Source organism: Artibeus jamaicensis, unplaced genomic scaffold (assembly GCF_021234435.1).
Source record: "Artibeus jamaicensis isolate MK-2021 breed Jamaican fruit bat unplaced genomic scaffold, CSHL_Jam_final contig_859, whole genome shotgun sequence".
NCBI lineage: Eukaryota > Metazoa > Chordata > Mammalia > Chiroptera > Phyllostomidae > Artibeus > Artibeus jamaicensis.
The window spans coordinates 1,729,120-1,741,705 of NW_026521989.1; positions in this window are offsets into that span (position 1 = coordinate 1,729,120).

Consider the following 12,586-nt stretch of genomic DNA (forward strand, 5'->3'; position numbering starts at 1 on the left):
CTCATAGGAATAATGTTGTGAAATATTTGAGGGTTTCTGTTTTACTGTGTGCTAATATAATCAGAAAAAAATACTTTAACAGAAAAAAGTGCCCAGTAGGTGGCGCCATGTAAGGAGAGCACGGAGAGTAGACACTTGGGGTTGAAGGGGAAGGTTGACTGTAGCCTTGTACTATGGTTTGATATCAGGTAGTGTAATTCCTTCAACTTTATTATTCTTTCTGAAGACTGCTGTGAATATTTGGGGGCTTGATAGTTCCATAAGATTTTAGAACTTTTTTTCTAGTTCTCTTAAGTACGCCATTAACATCTTCATAGGAATTGCATTGAATCTATGGGTTGCTTTGCGTAGCGTGGACGTGTTAAATAATGTTAATTTTTCCAGTCCGTGAACAGGGGACATGCTTCTACTTACTTGTATCTTCTTCATTTTCCTTCTTCAGTGTCGTATAGTTTTCCAAACACAGGTCTTTTGCTGTCTTGGTTAAATGTATTCCTAAGAATTGTTTTTGGATGCAATTGCAAGTAGGGTTGTTTTCTTCTTTTCCCTTCCTGATAGTTCATTATCACTGTACAAAAATGAAACTGAGTTCTGGATGTTTATTTTGTATCCTGCTGCTTAACTGAATTCGTTTATTGATTCTGGTCGTTTTTTTGGTAGACTCTTTAGGGTTCTCTCTATACAGTCTCATGTCATCTGTGGTTAATGACAGTTTTACTTCCTCCTTTCCGATTTGGATGGTTTTTATTTCTTCTTCTTATCTGATTGCAATGGCCATGGCTCTCGGGACTGTGTTGAATAAGGGGAGGAGAGGATGGCGGGTGCTGGGACATGGAGATGCGTTGACATAAAAAATGCAAGGCTCTTCATCATTCTTTGCAGAAACTCTCTTGAAGCATCCATGCCCACCCCATATACCCCCATGAAGGCTGGTTTTACAATAGTTTTTTCTAGCTCAATGGTCCCTTTTTCATTACTGCTGCCAAACGAAACTAAAGCAACAATCCCACCTGGATTTTGCTCCCAATCAACCATGAGGTAGCACTTTTGACAGGAGTATATGAACGCCTATTTTATTAATACCTTTAGATTAACACTTTTTTTTAGATTTTATTTATTTATCTTTAGAGGGGAAGGGAAGGAGAGAGGGAGAGAAACATCAATGTATGATTGCCTTTCGTGCGTCCCCTGCTGGGAACTGGCCTGCAGGGAGCCGGCCTGCAACCCTGGCATGTGCCCTGACTGGGAATCAAACCGCGATTGTCTGGTTCCCAGGTCCGCGCTCAATTCACTGAGCTACACCAGCCAGGGCTAGATTAACACTTTTTAAAGAAAATCCCCAAAACATTACATCGGGAATTGGCAGCATCTCCACCCGGAGAAACGCGTGCGGCTTAAACACACATTGAGAAATGATTATAGTTATTTGTTCTGAAACCAGTTCTAGGAAAAGTTTATCGTTTCCAGTTCTAGGAAAAGGTTATGGTTTCAACATGATGGGAAGTGAAACCTACACAGATATTTCATGCTCAACTACGGCTCTTTAAAGAAGTGAATTCTGTAATGTGAATGTGAATTCACTTTATAGTGAATGTGAATTCACTATAAAGTGAATTCGACATGGTTAGACCCTCAGCTGAGACATACGGCTTTTCAGTCATATAGAAGATGATGTTCCGTTAAACCTCTCCTGTCTATTTTTTATTACATTTTTCTTTGGAGATTCCGTTTGACATCCTCTTTCACCGTGGAATCGATTGCACAACACCGTAAAATGATTCTGTGTGACAGACTCAATTGACTGTTGCGATCCATTAGGAGACGTGGTTATTTTGGGAGCTGAGAAGACTGGTAACTTAGAATGTGCCAATCATTTGTACTGAACACTATTTCTTAAAATTGGCCTGTTGCAGGGGTATTTACTTTGTGATTGTTGTGGGCCTGATTTCCTGTTCGCTTTGGGGACATGCTCCTTTTGAAATGAAAGAAGAATTTAGTTTAGCCAAGAAGGTAAACAACAGAAATGGCGGGGGGGAGCCATAGTTTGGAGCTGAGGTATTTTTAATGACATGGGATTTGGTGATGAAAATAAACAAAGTGTGTGGAGTACAAAATTGGACAAGAACTTTCCAGGAAAAAAAGAAGTGGTGGTTCGGTCAGAGCTGAGTTTTGAAAAATGAGAAGGAGCTCCGTCTCGCAAGCATTTAAGGTCAGGAGAGAGGAAGCTGGTAGACAGAGCAGGACTCCTGAACAATTCAGGACTTTAATGACAACTGAAGAAAGCTTAGGGGGCCTGGAATGTGTAGGGAGTGCATAGGTTCAAAGTGAGCTTGTAATGTACTTTGGTGTGAGCAGAAGCCAAATCTATGGCTTTGTAATCTTGGTGATAGATGGAAAGATTCCAGTCAATGGTTCCATGTTCCATGGGACACTACATGGCAGGCAAAGGTCCACAGAGCTCCACAAAGCTATGAAGAGCCCAGGGGCTGAGTGGGAGGGCCAGGGGGGCAGTGTGGAGATCAGTCTGAAGCCAAGCAGGGGGCTTGCAGGAAGTGGTTCGGAAGAGAACCAGACAGGGCCCCTCCGTGTTGTGGGCTTGGGACCTCCTGGGCTAGCTCTTGGGCAGAGAAGGGTAGGTATGGAAGAGCAGACTAGGAACCTCTAGTTGACCTGAGAAGGTCATTAGAAAGGGAGGGGTGGACGGCAAGGAGGACATGAAAATGTCCGTTCTGCACACACCCAGAAGGGGATCCCATGAGGCACTGGAGATGGAGTGGTTACATCCAAGATGCAGGCACCTGATAGTGTTTCTGAAGAAATATGATGTTTGAGGAGTATGCATACGTGAAGGATTCAGCAGAGAACCCCAAGATTGAGCTACTAGAATTGCAATAAGTAAAGGAGGTGAACATGACGTCCCCAAGGTCAAAAGAAGAGAGCCTTCAGGGACGGAGGGAGGGGCCGCCAGCACTGGAAATGGTTGGCAGGGCAGGTGAGGTGGGATAGAAATGATTCCATGGGGTTGGAGAGCAAAATGGGTGGCGGGCATAGTCTTGGGAAGGAGAGCATTACAAAAATGGTCAGTGTGGGATAAGATGGGACTCGTGTGCAGGGTGGACAGAAATCAATAAAGATGAGGGTACAGCTATTATAAGCTTTATATTTTACCTGTATCATCAATCTCTCATCTATGTATTATCTATCCACCTATCTACCTATTGATTCATTCATCCACCCATCTATATCTATTATCTATCTATCTATCTATCTATCTATCTATCTATCTATCTATCTATCATCTGTCATCTGCCTACCTGCCTGTCTACTATCCATCCATATCTATCCATCTCTACATGTATCTATCTACCTACCTACCCATTTTTCCATCCATCCATCCATTCATCCATCCATCCAGCCAGCCAGCCATCCATCCATCTATCCATCCATCATCCATCCATCCATATCTATCTATCTGTATCTTTCTATTACTTTTTCCTTTTATCATTGTGCTGGCATCTATGTACCTATTTATCTACCCATGAGGAGCACTGTATAGGGGCTCCTGTTTGTCTACATCCTTATCAACACTATCATCCCTTCTTTTTTCTAAAAATAAACACCTTGGTTTGAAGTGCCATTTCATTGTGGTTTGATCTGCATTTCCCTGATGACTAATGATGTTGGGTATTATTTTACAATCTCAGGGACCATTTATGTATCTTCTTTGGAGGCAGGTCCGTTCAAAGCTTGTGTTGATTATTTTTTAAATTAAGCTATTTGTCTTCTTTATTGCTGAGTGAGTCTACCTTTAATGTTAATGTGGGGGGGGGACTAACCGATTTGGGTAGAGGGAGTAAAGATAACTCAGTGCCCATGGTGATTAACTATGAATGCCTGAAAGGTGTTTGTGATATACAGCTGCACATGCCTCCCTCATCAATGACGATATTCATGCCTCCTCACTGGAAGTGTTTTTCTTTCAAAGGCACTTGGTGACTTTCAGATCCGCGATATATTGAGAAAGCAGAGTTATTAATATATGTCATGTTCTGATGCCGCTTCGACCTGGAGCAGTACCAGCGGGATAAGCTGTCGTTTGACCATAGAATAAAGCATGCTCACCAGAAACTAATGCATCACACAGCCACGGGCGTAGCCCTTTATCTTAGTAACTCTTTTGGGATTGCGTTTCTTTCTGACATTGTTTGCTGCTAAGCCATAGCCCCCAAACACCACTGCCCCAGTCCCCTTCCCTGATCAACAAGACACAGATGTCTGACGAGACACTATTATCAAGCTACCCTTTTCTTAGAAACTCCCTCCTTTTATGAACTCTTTTTTAATTGCAAAATTACCAGAGAAACTTCTCCAGTGAATTAACTTCTCCCCTTATTCTCTAACTCTTTCTGTTGTGTGTACTAAAAGGAGATAAGGAAGTCATGACCAGATACGACTTTGACTATTCACCAGTTTTACTCAGCTCACTCTCCATAATGTTGGTGAGCTATTCTTTCATTTTTCCCAGGTTCACATTCGGTGATTTGAAACCACAGACTGGAAAAGTTCAATATTTTTCTCAACCTTCATTTCATTAAGGAGTCATGGCCTTCCTGAGCCTATCGTTTATTATTTTTATGGATGTGAAATTGGGAAGGAAAGGGTTACTGTAGTTTCTGCCCTAGGAAGATCCCCATAGCTTGGCCACACTTCCGCACACTGAATCTCTCAGTAGAATCTAGCTTCATGAATCTGCTGAAATGCAAGACAGACTTGTCTCTGCCTACCTTTTGCAATAAATAACTGGAAGAAACTGTCATTTTGCACCTCTGGAACATTTCTTCTCATGCTCACGTGAAATGCCGAGGCTAACCTTTGGGGTGCCCCCAGACACAGCCCACTAAAACAGGAATGAGAACAGAGTCCCCTTGGCTATTGAATGGGCCCGAATGAGTTGGGCGTCATTCCTACAATTCACTGTTGTGTGATTCTCTGGTGGTTAGCTGCTTGGAGCCTCTTAGCGCAATAATGAACACGACTGCAAACATCAAAGGGGGCACTGGGGATACTTCATGTTTTATTGAGAGTTACCATCGAACAGCGTACATGTGATTAAAAGAGCAAAATTACATATTTTTGTAAGTCAATTCCAGAATTTATGCATCACCCCGTGAATACATGAATACATGACTTGCCTTGATCACCGGAAAGACCTGATTAACGGTAATCTCATCCGACAAAGAAGATGGTGAATGGTTGATTTGCATGGTAGCTCAGTTCTTTTCTAGCAAGGGTAGTGCTTATGCCAAGCAAGTTTTCTCTTGCTCCTTCCAATACAGGACGCATCTTTCACAGCAAGTACTAGACACCCAGTGCCAAAACTCCTTGTTTACCTGCTAACTTTTTGGCAAGAGCACCGGAACCGGTGATGCATGGGAACAGTGGGAAGACCCAGAGAGTGCCGATCGAATAGGACCGCACTGGGAAACAGGATACCTGATGTGAGGAACGGGCCTGTGACACTCGTGTGGAATTTGAGCCAAATGACACAGAAATGACATGATGAATGTAAGGGACTCCCATTTTCGAACAGATAATAAGGCACATTTTTGATGCTTGGAACCCAGTTCCTAGTACTGATTCACTGTTTGGCAGACTTTATTTTTCACCCGAGACCTGCCATTTGTCATCCTTCTCACGGCCGTCCACGATTCTACCTCGTCCCTCGCATCATCGTGACTTGTTATCTATCACTACAGCACAAATCACATTGCGCATGTGGCTTAAGACTATGTACTTACTCCTCTGGGTTAGCAGTCCAGGCATGGCTTCATGGGGGCATCTGTCTCATTGTGCCCCACAAGACTGCCTTCGAGCTGGTGGCTGTCAATGAGGTCTGCTGCAAAGGTTTGACCAGGACAGGATGTATTTTCAAGGTCAGTAAAGCTCTTTGCAGAATTGAGTTTGGCTAGGTTGTTGGACTGTGAGTCTTACTTGCTGTTGTAGACTCTTTGGTCTGCTCTAACACAATTCCAAAGACAGGAAGGCTTCAACAATAGACCTTTATTTTTCATGATCCTGGAGACTGGAAAGTCCAAGGTCAAAGGTATTCTCATGAAGGTAGAGTCTCATTCTTAGTCCTGTTAGCTTGACAGGCTCATGGTCACCATCTGCTGGTTTGCTCATATCTTGTTTCTGTGTGTGGAGAGAGATGACAGATGATAGATAGATAGATAGATAGATAGATAGATAGATAGATAGATAGATAAACAGTTGATTCACAGGTTGATTGCTGGAATGATCAATAGATACATAGGTATTGAGGAAGAGAAAAAGAAGGAGAGATAGATGATAGATAAATGGATAGATAGGATAGATAGATGATTGATAGTTTGATTGGTGGAATGACAGATACAAAGATACTGAGAGAGAGAGAGAGAATGTGAGTAGGGTTTGGTCTCTAATTTTGTTATAAGCACAGTAACCCACCATGGTGACACCAACCTTATTTCAACCTAATTATTTCCCAAAGAGTTGACCTGAAACACCACCACATTAGGAACTAGGGCTTCCACATAGGAATTTTGGGGGACACAGTCATTCAGTCCTTAACTCTGTCTGAAGAGCATGTGGGTTTCCTTGCCATGTGGACCTCTGGCACCTGGCTTCTTGTTTGATGAAAGCCTATCCATCAAGAAGGTGACTGAGCAGGCCAACAAGAGGGAATTCCAAGTCGGCCCATCAATTCTACCCTCTCCTCCTGGATAGAAGGAGTTCACTAGGGCAGCCAACATTCAGTGCCACAGAATTACATAGAGATAGGACAGTCAGGATTTGGAGACTGTTGACATCGATTTTCCACTGGCAGCTTCCCCCACAGTTTTCCTGCTTGATCCTAGCTGTTCAAGGTAGAGAAGTGACCAGAAATGGTTTGTGCTTTTTCTCGTTTCTGCCTCATCACCTGGAATCTCTGACGGGAATATCTCCGCTCCCAGAAGATAATCAAAGGACATGCAGACGTGACGAATTCCCAACTCCACGTACATAATTCATGGTCCAAAGAACGTTGACCGCAGCCCAGTGAAAATGCTACAGGAAGAGGAGGTGTGGTCCATGTTCCTCGCCACAACCCCAAACATTTTCTGTCACAGGTAGTGATTGATGAACCCTGCCCTCCATCTGCCCCAGATAAAATCATCGTCATTCTTCTGACAGCAAATTCACTCACTGCTTCTGCGGCTTTGGGAGATGCTGGAAGTAAAACCCAGTAGATTCCAGGCACTGAGAGAAAGAAATGCTACATGGAACATTCTTTCCCTACAACACTGTAAAAATGGAGAAAAGAGCAAATCATTTGAAATCACTCCTCATCTCCTCACCCTCAGTAACGATTTCTCCCAAACCCTCCCAACTCATTTATCACTCACCACACTCAGCCAGCATTGATATTCTATAAATGTCCTCAAATCTTTTGATCCCAAAAAACTAATCCTGTTTTAGTTGTATGAATATATCAGTTTGCATTGCTTTAAGCCTTAAAGTCCCTTGTTTGGCTATGTTTTATCGCATTTCCCTTGACAATAGTGTTTGGATTTTGTTCTGTGGGTTGTAATTCTTCAGGGTATACATTTGGTCTCTTCTTTATCAAAGTAATCCCTAAAGTTAATCTTAATTCACTCACCCAATAGGGTTGTCTGCATTTTTACTTCCCTCAGTGTAACATCACAGCTGGAATTATTTCAGTGGAAATTGATGCTAATATACCAACTACCTTTTATTTATCTCTACTCACATTTCCTTTGAACTTTGTGTTTTAATGAGTATTTTATATTGAACGGTAATGCTACTGACTCCAATTTTTAAACATGCTTCATGTAAATATATGGCAACATTTCTTTTTGTAATACCCCCCCAAACTGCCATATCAAAGTTATAGGTCCAGGTGTAAGCAGTTCAGAAACCTCCTTTAAGTAGTAAGTGGTTAGGTAATTAATTTGAATTATAGTCAGAAATACAGAAACAGGAAATGTATTTATGTTTCAGAGTAACAAGTAAAGAATATTGCCAACGAAGAATTTCTAATTAAGCCTGAGTTCAATCCAACTGCCAAAAAAGATGTATATAACCCAAGCATATAACTTTAAAATCTCTATCCTGTATGGCATTAAACCTCATGAAACAATATGAGAACACCATCTTTGTATTCAGAGCTTAGCCATTGTGCGTATCTGTGATTATTCCTTAGCTCATAGTAGGTGGCCTTTTAGAAAAATGCCCCACTGTGAATCCATAAAGCAAACACACGCTCAGGGGTTCAGATAGAGAACTCCTGGTGTAGTCTAGTCAGAAAGATACAAAACCGAAGACCAAGAGACTATAACTCAAGACAGAGGGTAGAGTCCACTGTGGTTCCCTAGCGACTAGTGAACTTCCTTTTCTCTATGAGGAAGAACTCTTGTACCAGGTAACACCCCAGAGGATTTCCTCACGAAACATCCCAGGGTTTAGAAACACCACCACTGTCCAGGCACAAACCCAGGACCAGCAACAATGGAGCGGTCACCTCCTTAGGTCCAAAGACATAAAGATAGAGGCTACCAGTGACTACAGAAGGAAGCTTCGGGTGAGTATGGGGGGTAGAGGGCTGGCAGTTCACTGTGACCTTCGGGGAAAAAGCAGGCTAAGGCCACATCACTGATACAACATCAGGAACCCTCGTTTTCCTGCCAGAGATTTTGGTGGGAATTACCAACATGGCTTCCAGGTGTCAGAAGACCCTGTTGATATGATCGTACATTTGAGCCTCAGGGGACAGAGAAAGAATAGACAACAGCTCCGAAGGGGCAAATGAAAGGTGTTTTTTTCCGGATGCTGGTATTTCTCAGCTTTGAATCACACATGAGCATGCCTCAAAGGATCATGGGCTCTTGATCCAAACATTGGTAGGGGCCATTCTCAGTGGCCTTACAACTTTCTTGAAATTGTACCAAAAGCAAAATCTCAATAATATTTTTGTCTATCTTTTTTTTTAATGTATGGGCATGACATTTAGTATACAACCAGACATTGTGTGGGGCACAAAGAATATAAGGATAAAAACCACAGGGCCAATGTCAAGGTTAAGAATCAATGACCACTGAAACACAAGACCCAAAGCACCGTAATTGAGATATACCTGTGGTGTCACGAGGCCCTGAGGAAATGTCACCTTAACAAGGCATGGGGTGGGATCCCAGCACAGTGCTGGGGGAAAAGCAGGCATAAAAGGAGTTTTGAGGAACGATGTTGAATTTAGCAGGAGAAGGGAGCCATGAGTAGGGTACCATTCCCCAGAATGATGTTGGCAGCCCTAGTCCAGTAGACCAGCTGGAGACATCAGCTGGTTGATTGAGGAGGGAGCTGAGACTACAGACATGATGAGAGCACATCAGAAGGAGCTTGTTACTGCAAAACGAGATGCCTTATTCTTTCCTCACTGTTGGTCACAAAGGAAACTTGGCTCTTCACCGGCAAATGTGGCATGTAGTTTCTTCAGCACCTAAGGTGGTTAGGGTTAGCTAAATCAGCCCTGCTGGTTCTCCCTAATCACCCCAATATTTTTCCTCTGCAGCTTGTGTGTCCGAAAACAAAGAGATACCCACTGGTTTTCAGATTATTGTTTTTCTTGCCAGAAAAGTTAAAAACACAATTTTAATGTTAAAATTATAGCTGCTTCTTTCATACCCAATGGAATTAAAGCAAAGACTTCTTGTATTTCCACATTTTTAAAAAGTATCTATGTGTGTGTTTCCTCTGATTCATGAGAGCTGATAAACCTATCAGGATCAATAAGAGAAGATTGCTTCTACATGTTACTATGAAATTATTTATGCTAGTTTGATTTGTGTAAAATAAACCATTAACATTTACATATTTGATTTCAGCTTCAAGTGATGCAGTTCTTTAAATAAGATTTGTAATCCCAAATGTTCTCACTTGTTATTTTCGCAAGGAACAGATTGAAAACTGAACCATCTTTATCCTAAATCAGTGGACTGACAGAGCAAACCAGCTCTTGGAAATAAAATTAAATTGAAAAGTATTTTCGAACCCTCTTCTAAGTATAAAACCATAAATATTAATGAAGCTATGCTCTCCTAAAAAGACATTTAGGAATATGAATTTTGTACTCTGTCACAATATAAAATCACATTTATACACATTCGTGGCTAGAAGTTCTGAATCCATAGCTGGGCAAGTGCATGGATTTAGTCCTTCGGTAGAAGTTTCGTTTTCTTTGAAGTTTTTGTCTGACTCTTGAAAGGATTTCTCGGCAGGTGAAATGTTCGTCCTTCCAGAAATCTTGGCTGCCGTCTGAACACAGACATTACCAGTCTTTATTTTAGGAACGGACAGATGGGTTCCCCAAATTGGGAGACGTTATTTTTTCTGCTGTTTCTCAAGATACCAGCAAGGTTACACAAGCTGTCATCACCGAAGCAGCAATTATTAATGTCACTGAGTCACAAAAAATATCTGATCAAGATGATTGACCTTGACCAGGAACATGCACGTAAGCACCTTTGTACATAACACACTTTCTAGAATTTACAGCACATATGTAGATTACTGGCCGAGAAACCCTCCTTCTGGAAGGAAAATGTCCTTGGAAGAATGAGATGCCTCTGTTAATTTGGGAGAAAAAGAAATTTAAAGAGGTTACCTCCAGCAAAGATTCACAATCAAAATTTGTTTCCGGTAGTCCCTGAAATGCCCATACATAAAAAAGCAAAAGAAAATCTATGAGTAAGAACTTTTTTCATGGCCTTAGTTAGCACTCATGGGGATGTTTCAAGAATAATATGCAACTCTGAATACTTGTACAGAGTTTCCTAAAGCGCCTGTTCTTAGGTCGAAATCTTATGTGGGCTCCAAGGCCAATGAATTCTTCAGTGGGTTCCTGGGGATACCTGAGTGGCAACTGGTCTTTTGCTGTTGATGATGTTAGACTTTAGATGCCTCACCAAGTTCCCTTTTAAAGGATTCAACCAATAAATAAAATATATATTCTAAGGAATATTAAGATTCCACTATCCTTTTCACCATGTTGACTTCACATCTACTTGCTTGCATTTTCCCGTATTATAATTTGTGACAGAATAAAATCAAATACAGTAGGCAATTTTATTTCAATCAGATTGGTTAGCATAATTGCTTAAAATCAGTGACTGATTTTATTACTCATACAGTTGACTGGTGCACCACAAATGCTCATCAATGGAAGACAACATAGAACAAAAATCTGTCGTCATATTCGTACATTGGAATACCGCTCAAAATTCAATGAAACAAACAAAAATAATAGTGATTTGATAACAGCATGAATAAACCTCAAAAACATTTTGCTTAGTTAAAGAAGCCCAGTATGCACACAAAAAGTACCTACTGTGTGATTCTACTGAGAGGAAGTCCAAGAGCAGCCCAGACAAATCCACAGTGTCTTGAGATACAGGATTTTTGGAAAATGGGCACGGAGCATCTTCCTGGGATGATGGAAATACTTGACATCTTGTTCTGGGACCTCTCCACATGGATGCATCTGATAGTACCAATTCACAAAGCTGCAGACTTAAGATGAACGCATTGTTCCTTACACACACATACACTTTACTGAGATGCCATTATCTTGTAAGTTGATCGGTTAAATTAGAATCTGCTAAAATGAAGCTATGCAAGCATAAATTCCATAGTAGGTGGTAACAGGCGTTATGCAATAAATTTCATAGCTCAAATAATACCCCGTGGGACTAGTCTACAATGATGATGTCAGACAAGTCTCATTGAAAGAGCACTCAGTATTCAGAGAAGCCGTTAAATTACAACCAAAATTGTTAAGGAGCGTTTTGCTTCAGAATGGTTAGATTTTGAACAACTGGAAGGTGTGAAAGAGCTCACTAATGATTTAAGATGAATGACGCATTATCGCAGATGAAGGAGTAAAGGTTTTCCCTTTCTCTGTGTGATCCATAAAATTTGTTTTAAAAATATATGTTTGAGTGAATAGAACTAATGAAAAGATGGTCAAATATTTCTTCTGTTAAACACATATATAATAGACTTATGATATAAGACACATGATTCTTTATTTTGCTCATGATGCTATGAATTTTTTTTTACTTTCCTCAGTCTTAAAAGTCATGGAGGACATGACACACTTTGGCAGGCAAACAGAAGATTGACTAATCATGTAAATGAATATGCATAGGAATGCTTGATGGATATAATGCATTGTCATATACTGCCATCAAATTGACAGATATGACATAATGACTCTATTATTAATCTAATTGGATTGTCTTTACCTAAAAAATATCATGATAGCCTAGAAATAATTATCTTTCCACCTGACAGACATCTTAAATAATTATTTTGGGAGGAAAAAACAATGGGAAGCTCTGCACTCTTTGGAAACAGCCTAACATCATGGCATATCTCCTGAGTCCATATTAACTTTGAGAATTCGGTGACGGTGTCATTTAAATCGATAGGCACTCCCTTGAAGCCAACTCATTTCATGAAAATTCAGGAAGGTGGATTTCCCCCCTTCGAT